Below are 13,922 nucleotides of genomic sequence, written 5' to 3'. Positions count from 1 at the left end.
CTAGCATAGCATTATGCCTTGCTAGCATCAGGCAACCTTGTCACAAATCAGAAAAGCAATCAAATTCAATCGTTTACCTTTGATGAACTTCGTATGTTTTCACTCACGAGACTCCCAGGTAGATAGCCAAAGTTCATTTTTTCCCAAAATATTATTTTTGTAGGCGAAACAGCTTTGGCTGAGAAATCAACCGGAAATTGCAGTCACGAAAACGGCAAAAAAATATTCCAAATTAGCTCCATAATATCGGCAGAAACATGGAAAACGTTGTTTATAATCCATCCTCAAGGTGTTTTTCTAATATCTATTCGATAATATATCCGTCGGGACAATTAGTTTTTCATTAGGACCGATTGGAGTAATGGCTACCTCTGTATTTTACGCGAGAATCTCTCTCGGAGCCGCCATGTGACCACTTGCACAATGTGGCCCCCTACGGCTATTCTTCAACATAAATGCGTAAAATTACGTCACAATGCTGTAGACACCTTGGGGAATATGTAGAAAGTGTAAGCTGGTTCATAGCATACTCACAGTTCAATAGGGACTCATTGGAACGCAATGCTTTCAAAACCTGGGGTACTTCTGGATTGGATTTTTCTCAAGCTTTCGCCTGTAACATCAGTTCTGTTATACTCACAGACAATATCTTTACAGTTTTGGAAACGTTAGAGTGTTTTCTATCCAAAGCTGTCAATGATATGCATATTCTAGCATCTTGTCCTGACAAAATATCCTGTTTAAAACGGGAAGGTTTTTTTTCCAAAATGAAAATACTGCCCCCTAGTACGAAGAGCTTACTGTTAGCTTGGTGACGTTTAGGTGGCTGACTCGCTAGGTAACATTACGTGTACGATCTGTGTAGTAATATTATCTCAGAAAGCCATTTGCATTGCTAGTTATAGCCTAATGTTAGCTAGCTAACTAGCTAACTTTGAACATATCTGGATTGGGATTATGGTTCATTGTTTAGCTCGCTAGCTACAGTTGAAGTCGGAAATGTACATACACCTTAGCCAAATGCATTTAAACTCAGTTTTTCACAATTCCTGACATTTAATCCTAGTAAAAAAATCTCTGTTTTAGGTCAATTAGTATCACCACTTTATTTTAAGAATGTGAAATGTCAGAATAATAGTAGAGAGAATATTTATTTCAGCTAATATTTCTTTCATCACATTCGAAGTGGGTCAGAAGTTTACATACACTCAATTAGTACTTGGTAGCATTGCCTTTAAATTGTTTAACTTGGGTCAAACGTTTTGGGCAGCTTTCCACAAGCTTTGTGATGGCCACTCCAATACCTTGACTTTGTTGTCCTTAAGCCATTTTCCACAACTTTGGAAGTATGCTTGGGGTCATTGTTCATTTAGAAGACCCATTTGTGACCAAGCTTTAACGTCTTGAGATGTTGCTTCAACATATCTACATAATTTTCCTCCCTCATGATGCCATCTATTTTGCGAAGTGCACCAGGCCCTCCTGCAGCAAAGCACCCCCACAACATGATGCTGCCACCCCCGTGCTTCACGCTTGGGATGGTGTTCTTCAACTTGCACGCCTCCCCCTTTTTCCTCCAAACACAGCGTTGGTCATTATGGCCAAACAGTTCTATTTTTGTTTCATCAGTCCAGAGGACATTTTTCCATGTGCAGTTGCAAACCGTAGTCTGGCTTTATTATGGTGGTTTTGGAGCAGTGGCTTCTTCATTGCTGAGCAAGTTCAGGTTATGTCAATATCAGACTTGTTTTACTGTGGATATAGATACTTTTGTATCTGTTTCCTCCAGCATCTTCACAGGGTCCTTTGCTGTTGTTCTGGGATTGATTTGCACTTTTCTAGGAGACAGAACACGGCTCCTTCCTGAGGGGTATGACGGCTGCATGGTCCCATGTTGTTTGTACAGATGAACGTGGTACTTTCAGGCATTTGGAAATTGCTCCCAAGGATGAACCAGACTTGTGGAGGTCTACATTTTTTGGGGGGATATCTTGGCTGATTTCTTTTGGTTTTCCGATGATGTCAAGCAAAGAGGCACTGAGTTTGAAGGTAGGCCTTGAAATACATTTGTACACCTACAATTGAGTCAAATAATGTCAATTAGCCTATCAGAAGCGTCTAAAGCCGTGACATAATTTTCTGGAATTTTTCAAGCTGTTTAAAGGCACAGTCAACTTAGTGTATGTACATTTCTGACCTACTGGAATTGTGATACAGTGAATTAATTATAAGTTAAATAATCTGTCTGTAAACAATTGTTGGAAAAATTACTTGTGTCATGCACAAATTTGATGTCATAACTGACTTGCCAAAACTATTGTTTGTTAACAAGAAATGTGTGGAGTGGTTGAAAAATGAGTTTTAATGATTCAAACCTAAGTGCATGTAAACTTCGGACTTCAACTGTAGCTACATGTGTGAACAAAAGACTCAAAGACAAAATAGTCTCCAATACCCTACTCAATAAATTGGATGCAGTCTATCACAGTGCCATCCGTTTTGTCACCAAAGCCCCATATACTACCCACCACTGCGACCTGTACGCTCTCGTTGGCTGGCCCTCGCTTCATACTTGTGGCCAAACCCACTGGCTCCAGGTCATCTACAAGACCCTGCTAGGTAAAGTCCCCCCTTATCTCAGCTCGCTGGTCACCATAGCAGCAACCACCTGTAGCACGCGCTCCAGCAGGTATATCTCTTTGATCACCCCCAAAACCAATTCCTCTCCTTCCAGTTCTCTGATGCCAATGACTGGAACGAACTACAAAAACCTCTGAAACTGGAAACACTTATCTCCCTCACTAGCTTTAAGTACCAACTGTCAGAGCAGCTCACAGATTACTGCACCTGTACATAGCCCATCTATAATTTAGCCCAAACAACTACCTCTTCCCCTACTGTATTTTTTTATTTATTTATTTTGCTCCTTTGCACCCCATTATTTCTATTTCTACTTTGCACATTCTTCCACTGCAAATCTACCATTCCAGTGTTTTACTTGCTATATTGTATTTACTTTGCCACCATGGCCTTTTTTTGCCCTTACCTCCCTTATCTCACCTCACTTGCTGACATTGTATTTAGACTTATTTTTCTACTGTATTATTGACTATGTTTGTTTTACTCCATGTGTAACTCTGTGTTGTTGTATGTGTCAAACTGCTTTGCTTTATCTTGGCCAGGTCACAATTGTAAATGACTACTTGTTCTCAACTTGCCTAGCTGGTTAAATAAAGGTGAAATAAAATCAAATATATATTTTTTACAAGACAAAGGAGCTGATTGTGGACTACAGGAAAAGGAGGGCTGAACAGGCCCCCATTAACATCAACGGGGCTGTGGTGGAGCGGGTTGAGAGTTTCAAGTGTCTTTGTGACCATATCACCAACAAACTATATTGTCCAAAGACACCAAGACAGTCATGAAGAGGGCACGACAACACCTATTCCTTCTCAGGAGACTGAAAAGATTTGGCATGGGTCCCCAGATCCTCAAAAAGTAATACAGCTGCACCATTGAGAGCATCCTGACCGGTTGAATCCCCGCTCGGCATCCAACCGTAAGGCGTTACAGAGGGTAGTGCGTACGGCCCAGTACATCACAGGGGCCAAGCTTCCAGCCATCCAGGACCTATATACTAGGTGTGTCAGCGGAAGACCCCAAAAACCATCAAAGACTCCTGTCACCCAAGTCATAGACTGTTCTCTCTGCTACCGCACGGCAAGCGGTACCGGAGCACCAAGTCCAGGTTCAAAAGGCTCCTTAACAGCTTCTACCCCAAGCCATAAGACTAACCCTTACCCCGCACATTGACCCCCTGTACCGGTACCCCCTTTAAACTTTAATTTATTTAGTCAATATTTTCTTAACTCTTTTTATTTTTCTTGTTGGTTAAGGGGTTGTACGTAAGCATTTCACGGTAAGGTCTACACCTTTTGTATTTGGTGCATGTGGCAAACACAATTATTTTAAATTTTTCAGTTCATGAAACATGTGACCAACACTTTACATGTTGCATTTATATTTTTGTTGTAAAAAAAAAAAAGAAAAGCTTTAAAGCATTAATAACACTTCCTCCCTTAGCTAGCACAGCCTCTGCTCATGCCTAGAAGGCTTTTCCTACTAGCATTGTATGATAGATTAGAGAATACTTTAAATTACAGTGTCATTTTTACAAACTTGTGGCAATGAGTCTGGCTTCTTCTGATCAAATCCAAAATGTGTCCCATCTATACGTTTAGAAGCTAATGTAGATAACAGGAACTAAATAACATGGTAAAACAGGATCAACTGAGATCATTTATTGTCCCCCATAATGAAATTGTATGTTAGTCACACGTAATATCACAGACACCACTGGCCCGAGTTTGACGAAACATGGGTGAATGATGCATCTTGCCATGGAGATGAGAAATTAAAATTACACTGAATGGCCGATTAGTCTTGGGGGATGACATGTTTACTGTTGCCTTGTTTCACTTTGTGTGTGTGTGTGTCTGTAAAGAAACTGTGCTTCTACATGCATCGACTCAACCTCTAATGAAAGCACAATGCTAACAAGACCAGGGTGACCTTCTGACCGCTGTTGCTTATGTTGCCAGGGCGAGCTGTTCTGACCTCAGAGCGTTGACCTCTCTGAACCCCCTATACAGCGACAGCTTGTAGAACTCGACCCCCCTGCCCAGCCCTACTATCCCGCAGACATATTTGGACCATGCTCCCCTAACCCTTCACCCCCAGCAGTCTCCAGTACAGAACACAACACCAGAAAAATATGAGCCCACTCCTTTCACTGCAACTGTCAACACTGTCCTACATATTCAGAGGCTGCCTCCTCGGAAAACATAGCACACGACAGCTGCTTATGTTATGTCATGTGCAATTTTGTAAAATGCAGATTGTATTTTAGGATGTGTCTGAACGAGAGAAGCTATTTCTATTTTAAAAAATAGCCTCCATTTACAAACAGATAACCCAATATTCTCTCAGGCTTTAAGACATTATTTCACTTCATGCTTGAAAGGAAACTACATTATTCAAAGGTCGTTGATATAACTCCTGGTTTGTTAACTACAGGGGTATTACAGAAGGATTCTTCTCACTAAGCAGGAAACCCTCACATTGGAGAATATTGTTGGAGGGGGCAGCTGTGTGATTAGACTAGCCGGACTGCCTGCCCTGTGCTCTCCAAGATTTTCTCGTAATCTTCAGATCCGCCAGAATTAGAGGCCCATCCGCCTGAACCTCTGTGGGACCAGAGCACAGGGATGCTGAGGGACAGATGTGCAGGGCTTATAAATGCAACCTTTGGCAAGCCCTCAACAATGGCAGTTTAACATAATTTGGAAATGCCAGACGGTGGTGCATACCCTCGGTGGCACACTGTTAAACCACAAAGCAGCTTTCTCTTTGACCCTCGCCCTCTTGCTCTCTCTGTCACCCGGATACACTTTTGGACACAAACATGAATTAATCCTGGAACCTAACAGGGTTTTGTCTATAATGAATATAATCCTATAATCCCATATCGTCATGAGCTGTTCTGATGGTTTGTTCTTATGGACAGATAAACTTTTATCTGGAGAGGATACAGGCTATGTTCACCAACTTATGTAAAATTACAAATCATTTATGGCCTATTCTATAGGGTGCATTGTTTAACCTATTTTCCCATGCATGCAACAAATGGCAATATTTATAATAGTCAAAGACACCCCATATGATGATTAACACGGCAAAGTTTCCCTATGCACTGATACTGTTATTTATAGTTTTTAAACGACCGGTATAATTAAGACAGAAAACAGGAGATAGGGTCAAGATCAGAGATTAGGTTATTGTCATTTTCCTTTAGTGCTTTGCTGGTTACATAGTTATTGACCATGTTCAGTAGTCAATAATACAGTTGCCAGGAGCCCCTTCAAGCATTATGATAGTGTACAGTAATCTCCATCCATTGCAGCCCACACCTGTCAATGGTGATCCATTGAGATCGGAGGTGTGAACAGGGCTTAATAACCAGACAACAACAAAAAAAAGAGCTCACTCTTCCTAGCTACACGATTAAAGGTAGTATGACTGTAGGCTAAACATATTGCTACAGACCAACTACTCTTCCTACATGATGTATATTTATAAACAGAAAGACGATGTAGACTAACTGACACGTTCTGACCTTTATTTCCTTTGTTTTGTCTTTATTTAGTATGGTCAGGGCGTGAGTTGGGGTGGGCAGTCTATGTTTGTGTTTCTATGTTTTTTCTATTTCTGAGTTTGGCCTGATATGGTTCTCAATCAGAGGCAGCTGTTTATCGTTGTCCCTGATTGAGAACCATATTTAGGTAGCCTGGGTTTCACTGTTGGTTTGTGGGTGTTTGTTTCCTGTGTCAGTGTTTGTGCCACACGGGACTGTTTCGTTTATATTCACTTTGTTATTTTGTATTGTGTCATGTTCAGTTTATACTATTAAAACATGGACACTTACCACGCTGCGTTTTGGTCCGATCCTTGCTACACCTCTTCAGACGAAGAAGAGGAAATCTGTCGTTACACTAACACTTTAGAAAACAAACTGGGACAAAGAACACCACGAACAACTGCATCATTGGCAACAGTAGTGGTACAGCCGCTGCCGCATCAGAGCAGCACCACATCTGTCGACCTTGCAATGCGCGTTCTCCTACCTGGACATTCCGTAGCAGCCAAAAGCAACACTCTCTGACATCATCGAAGGGGCACTGCATGGACAGCATGAGTAGACGGGCTGGATGTCGTTCAGGTCGCTGGTGCGGTGACCTACGGTAGCTGGAGGAGAGGGAACAGTAGCTGGTATGGGTCCTATACTCTCCTCATCACCTCCTGGCTGATGTGCTCCATTGCCGTGTCTCTGGATCTCGCGTCACGGCTGCCCAGCGCGTCCCATCTGGCCGTGGCATCCTGATCCGGGATGTCCATGGTATTCGGATTGTCTTGATTTCTCGTGGCATATGAAGTGGACAGTGGTATGAAGTACATAAGTAAAAATACTTTAAAGTACTACTTAAGTAGTTTTTGGAGGTGTCTGTACTTTACTATTTATAGTTTTGACAACTTTTACTTCATTCCTAAAGAAAATATTGGAGTGTTGGAGTGTGCCCCTGGCTTCGCTTAATTAATTTAAGGAATTTGAAATTATTTATACTTTTACTTCTACTTTTGATACTTAAGTATATCTAAAACCAAATACTTTTGGACTAATACTCAAGTAGTATTTTACTGGGTGACTTTAACTTTTACTTGAGTAAGACAATTGGGTACTTTTTCCACCACTGGAAGTGCATGAAATGCCAACCGTTGTCAAATACTCAGATGCTAAAATATTTTATCTATAGCCTACCACCAAATGCATTCAATAGACAGCAGCTAGTACAAATATTCATGAATGTTCTTGACAAATATGTCAACTTGCACAATGTGGCTGGAGGGTTTCCCCCTATTATGCAAAAGAAAAGAACACATTTTTACTTAATAAAAAGGACATTGTTTGCATTGTCAAGATACTGTATGTGTCTAAAGCTGAGGGAATGAACAAAAATGCATATCAATGGACAATGCAGAACAGTTTTCTGAACACTCTATGCGAAAGCCAGTCGTTTGTAAACCAGAAGGTTAATGCCAACAATGGAAGCCTGCTTTTACAGTAGCACTACTGCAGAGTACAGCAAGCTTGCTGTACAAATCTAGCTAACGTTAGCTGTTTTGCAGTTCGTTAGCAGCTTATAATGTGTTGTTCAACATGCAAAAAAACCACACAAAAAAACATGCTTCCTATGTACTTCCAAAAGGCTTGGCACTGGTCTAACAGTATCCATAACACAGCCATTGTTTTAGTGGTTTCATTAGCTAGTTGTAAACATGTGGTATATGGTTTACCGTTGGTTAGCTAGCCAAATGGTCCATTCAATCTTTTCTAGCTCTCTCGGTCTCGACCCTTTTATGAACAGTGAATGGTTACAAACACCTATTGAGTACAAATATATATTTTAGCATACCAGCAGTTATATACCGTAGCCTCATCTTTCAGTACATCTTGCAAACGAAGGGTGTCATAGACAAATACTTAGTTAATTTACATTATTTTCCACAGTTCATGCGGCAGTGAGACACCAAAGCATATTTCATTACTACAGAGCAGCAACTTGGAACTATTTAACAAATTGAAAATGAATCTTGATATGTAATGTTAGGTTTATGTACTCTTGTTAGTATATTTCTGATTTTTGTATTTGTTGTGTTCATAAAAAAATCTATACAATAAAATGTAAAAAAGCAGCATCTTGGGTTGACACTTGATTGGCAAGACTTATGTCCAATAGTCTGTTCTGTAACCAAATATAGGCAGATCTATCCAGATTTTGGCCAATAGTCATCGTGAAAGAGGGCCCATACCCACTGCAGGGGAAACATGGAAGTTTGTTTCTTTTAGCAATCGGACCCATTCAAAAATGGGATGAAGAGAAATAACAAACTACACCTCCCAGCAAACATAGTGATTGTTGCTGAGCAGAGGGCCCCCTTCCCCTTGTTTATTAGAAATGTATAATAACACAATTTTAGAAGTGCACAATTTTAGAAGTTCTATTCTATATATCAGGTGACACAGATACATTTAAAATACTGTTTGCAACAGTGCCAACATTTTACAACTCTTTGAATATAGAAATGTGCATTTTTCTATTTGAAGATATAGAGTCCTTCACAATGGTATGGATAACTGAGGAACACTCAACTCTGTTATAAGAGAACGGAGTTGAGCATTCCTCAGCTAGGGTATGGAGAGAATGACATCATAGTTTGAGGTTTTTCATCATTTGGACTAATCATTGTGAAAACATTCAGTCTGTGATGGGGAGAGTACCACAGTGGGACGTGTGCAGACTGTCACCAGATGGCAAGTGTCAGACAGACATGTTTTTACGTTTCTTTATACATGTACACACACACACACACACAACTCACAAAACCCAAACCTGTGTGGCACATGCAGAAATCTTCATTTTTTTTCTGCATCTCATCATCATCAACATCTGCAAACAGGCTGCTCCAGCTTTGACAACTTTCTGAAGGTATGAAAATATAATTAATCATAATTTTCTACATGGCCAAATATTGAGCTAAAGTTGCTTGAAGTGCCAATTCAATTTATTTAAGTATGGATCCAGACTGAGGCAAAGAACAAAGGTGTTTTCAATTCTTGTTAGACTGATAAATGAAAAAATGCAGATATGCCCCTGTTCCAAGCCCCTTTGATTCATCATATTAGTAGATTGAAAGTTAATCTCTCAACTTGTCTCTGATGAGGTCAAACCAAAGAAGAAGAAATCCAATACCGCCTCCAGGGTACTACCCGCAATAACCACAACTTCATGACATGCAATTAAAATGTAATGTTGTGCCAGAGGCGCCAGAGCTCCTCCGTCCAGCGCTGCCGGAGCCTTCCTCCTCCCCAGCGCTGCCGGAGTCTCCAGTCTTCCCAGCACCGCAAGGAGCCGCCAGTGCCGCCAGTCTGCAAGGAGCCGCCAGTGCCGCCAGTCTGCAAGGAGCCGCCAGTGCCGCCAGTCTGCAAGGAGCCGCCAGTGCCGCCAGTCTGCAAGGAGCCGCCAGTCTGCAAGGAGGCGCCAGTGCCGCCAGTCTGCAAGGAGCCGCCAGTGCCGCCAGTCTGCAAGGAGCCGCCAGTGCCGCCAGTCTGCCAGGAGCCGCCAGTGCCGCCAGTCAGCCAGGAGCCGCCAGTGCCGCCAGGATCCACCAGAACCGCCAGTCAGCCAGGTTCTGCCAGAGCCGCCAGTCAGCCAGGATCTGCCAGAGTCGTCAGCCAGTACGGAGCTGCCCCTCTGTCCCGAGCTGCCCCTCTGTCCCGAGCTGCCCCTCTGTCCCGAGCTGCCCCTCAGTCCAGTGGGTTCATTTAGAAGGGTCGCCGTGGTTAGGAGGCCACGGAAGCGGACAATGGGGCGGACTAAGACTATGGTGAAGTGGGGGCCACGTCCAGCACCAGAGCCGCCACCGCGGACAGATGCCCACCCAGACCCTCCCCAATAGGTTCAGGTTTTGCGGCCGGAGGGGTGGGGGGGTGGGTACTGTCACACCCTGACCATAGTTTGCTTTGTATGTTTTATGTTTTGTTTGGTCAGGGTGTGATCTGAGTGGGCATTCTATGTTGGATGTCTTGTTTGTCTGTTTCTGTGTTTGGGCCTGATATGGTTCTCAATCAGAGGCAGGTGTTAGTCATTGTCTCTGATTGGGAGCCATATTTAGGTAGCCTGTTTGGTGTTGGGTTTTGGTGGGTGATTGTTCCTGTCTTTGTGTTTGTTACACCAGATAGGGCTGTTTTCGTTTTTTTCATGTTTCTTTTTTTTTTGTATATTGTTCTATTTTCATCATTATTAAAGATGTATCACAATAACCACGCTGTGTTTTGGTCCGCCACTCCTTCAACAGAAGAAAGCCATAACACCACATCTCTCCCTATTGTTCTCTCTCCCTTTCTCAGTCGACAATCCCCAGCCACTCGATGCATGCTAACATGCAGAATGTCCTCCACATGATGAAGCTCCACCAGCCCACTCCCCCCACCAGCACTAGCAGACAATATAACATAATACCGCAAAGACGGAAAGAGAGATGGGAGTAACAATGGAATAAGGGGATGTTCTGGGTCTGAAAGAGAAGTGAGAGAAGGAGGATTGGTGGGGACTGGGGAGGGGATTTTTTGATATATCTAATAATACTGTATCTCCTCCCCCTGTAAAGACAGCAGTGCTAAGGGGGAGCGGGGTGACACCCCTGCTCTACTCCCCTGTTAAGACCACCTCACGGGGGGGGGGGGGGGGGGGAAATGAGAGCAGGGGTGAGTCAGGAGACCCTCCAGGTGCTCAGATAAACCTAGACACTGTGAACCAGCCTGAAGAAAGATGATATCACCTATCAACATGTATCACAACTGGATCTGGAGGATCCTTCTGTGAACAGGTTAATCTCAAACCATGCTTGATTATGTTTAAGAGATGCCCATTGATCAGTGTGATATGAAGATGAAAGCCTGCACACAATTTTTTATTTTTTATTTAACATTTATTTAACTAGGCAAGTCATTTAAGAACAAATTCTTACTTACAATGACGGCCTACACCGGCCAAACCGGGAAGACACTGGGCTAATTGTGCGTTGCCTTATGGGACTCCCATTCACGTACAGATGTGATATAGCCTGGAATCGAACCAGGGGCTGTAGTGATGCCTTTTGCGACACTCGGGAGCGTATAGGGGTCCTTCAGGACCGGCTTAGGGAAGCACACAAACAAAGCATTGTGGGTCCCTCATTGTGGTTTTTACATGTCAGCTTCTGCGTGGCCAAATGTCAAAGATATTTTATTAGAATGATTGTCGGGTAACCTTTTGTTACTTGTATTTGTAATGTATGTTTGTTTGTCATACACATTGTACATGCACAAACAGTCATTTTGTAATGATTTAACTATTGTGACATTTGTATGTTTTTGTCTAATAAACACTTAATATAACAGCATCAGACTATTTTCTTATGTTCTAAATTCGTCAGATTTTAATGCAACTATTCAACACTACTTCAGTCCAGTGCTTTGTGGCCTAATGGTCACATACAGTCAATATCCACTAGATGGCAATCTTTCTCCTGGATAGGAAACTAGATGCACAGCAAGGCCTCCAGTTCTACTTCAACTCATCAGTCAGTAATTGATTACAGCTTGATGTGAAATTATGAGTTCGGTTTAGGGACATGGAGACTTATATTTGTTTACAAACAGATACACAGGCGTTGTCTCAGTCTCAGACACATAATTACCAAAGAAACTTCCCAGATGCCCCCAAAAAACAGTGGTCCAACTATTAATCAACCCCAACTTTGGTCCTGACCTGCAGGTGTGTGTGTGTGGTAATAGGGCAGTGGTCTGCTTTCTCTGGTCTACTCAGGGTTCAATTAAAAGCTAAATCTAAATTGTAAAAAAGTGAAAATGGGGACCTGGCAGGGCTAGTCTCTAACCCTAGCTGAAATGGAATGCACAGGGCTCCGAGTCATGGGAGAAGGGGCTCAGCTGACACTCGTTGTTTTTACCAGCCGTATGATTCGCTTCCATATCTCTGCTATCACTGGGTTCTGGTATATTCTGTGTGATTCGGAGCTCACTGCATCACTCTGCACAGAGAGAGGGGATAAGAGAGCAGTACTGAATCCAGTGTTTTGTTTCGTACTTCCTTATTAGATTGTCGACTAGCACTGGGAGCAGAAATCAAGTTAACTCAGATGAGCCCTGGCCTTTACCTCTCCTTCCTTCTCTCTCTCTATCATTCCATCACTCTCACCAGTTACCTCTTCCACCACCAGCTTTACCCACTCCCTTACTTGATTTACTCCCCGTTCTCACTCTCTCAACCTCCTAATCTGGTTTCACTTTCCCTCCCTCCCTCTTCTGCCCTATCTGAAACTGGCCAGTGGACAAGACAGAATGGTTTTCAGTAGCAGCCAGAGGGGAAGCCCAGAGAATTGTCTGTATTGTTACAGTGCCAGGCATGTTGTTGTGGGTGTGTGAAAGTCCCAAAACACAGTCCCTGGACAATTGGCACTCAAGGTATTTTCAAATTCTAATAAAATAAAAACATGTCTGTTTGGGTTACTGACCATCTCTAAACAGTAACTAAAGTGAAGCATGTTGACTTGAATGATTTCACAAGACAAATTCCCTGTCAGTCTATAACAGTGAGTTGATCAGTAATCAAGAAACTGATAAGACTGACTGGGAGATTTTCCCCTCTTCTGTATAAGGGCATCTGGGGACATAAATCTGAGATGGATTTGACTAAAGTAAAAGAACCATGTGGCTCACCAACCATTCATGTCCACTGCACGGTTATTCCAAAGTGACGGTTCAGCATTTACTGCCTCTGCAGATGTCAGGGCTTTCATAATTCTTGCTCTCGCGGAGCAGAGCAATTGTAAAGGAAGTTGTCAATAGTTTATACAGGACGTACCGCCCCTACCTACCTTCAACCAATCATGTCAATACGGAGCTACGGAACCCTCTGCATTGTTACAAAATTTGAGAGGTGCACATGCAGTATGGAGCTCGATTTGGCCTCTGCTTGCCTCCTGAGGCTCCACAATTGCGTCCCACCCTCCTTACGAAGCCTCCGGCCACATTTTCAGATGAAGCATAAATTGTCTTTAAGTGCAGGGCGTAAGATTGTTAGTGTTGGAAAGATAGAAAGGACAGAGTATTCAGTGTCCAAAACACCTCATCTTTCCTGTAAGGAAAGCCTCGAGTGCTGCTCCTGAACAGAGTGAAATCCTCTAAAAGGCGATGCATTGGTAGATGACGGAGCAGCGCAGAGCTGTTGTCAAGGAAGTGAGTTTATGTTTATTCAGGACCTCTCGCCAACCAAACTTGTCAATGCTGAGCTATACGGAGCCATCTGCATTGTTACAAAATTTGGGAGGCGCATGGCAAAGCGGGATGGAGCTCAATTTGGCCTCTGGAGGCTCCGCAATTGCTTCACATCGTCCATAAGGAGCCTCCGACCCCTTTGACAGATCAAGTATAAATTATATTTAACACAGCGACAGCACACACAAACACCTTCAAAAATGCACATGCACTTATTCACACACACCTTCTCTCCCACTAGCATTTTCTGCTAAGTAAGCAGGACTTGTGACCCTGGGAACTGACCAAATATCCTGTTAGTTTGAGAGAGTGGACACTGAACTGGATGTTTGAGGAAAAAAAGGAGTGTGAGAGAAAGAGAGGGGGTAGGGCAAGAGTGAGTGACACCTTTGGTCCAATATAATGTATCAGTATGGCTCCTTAATGGGTAATGCATAATGGGTAATGCAGCCTTAACTCTGTCAATAAG

This window comes from Oncorhynchus mykiss, chromosome 8, assembly GCF_013265735.2.
Source record: "Oncorhynchus mykiss isolate Arlee chromosome 8, USDA_OmykA_1.1, whole genome shotgun sequence".
NCBI classification, from domain to species: Eukaryota; Metazoa; Chordata; class Actinopteri; order Salmoniformes; family Salmonidae; genus Oncorhynchus; species Oncorhynchus mykiss.
Note: the sequence above shows the minus strand (reverse complement) of the source record.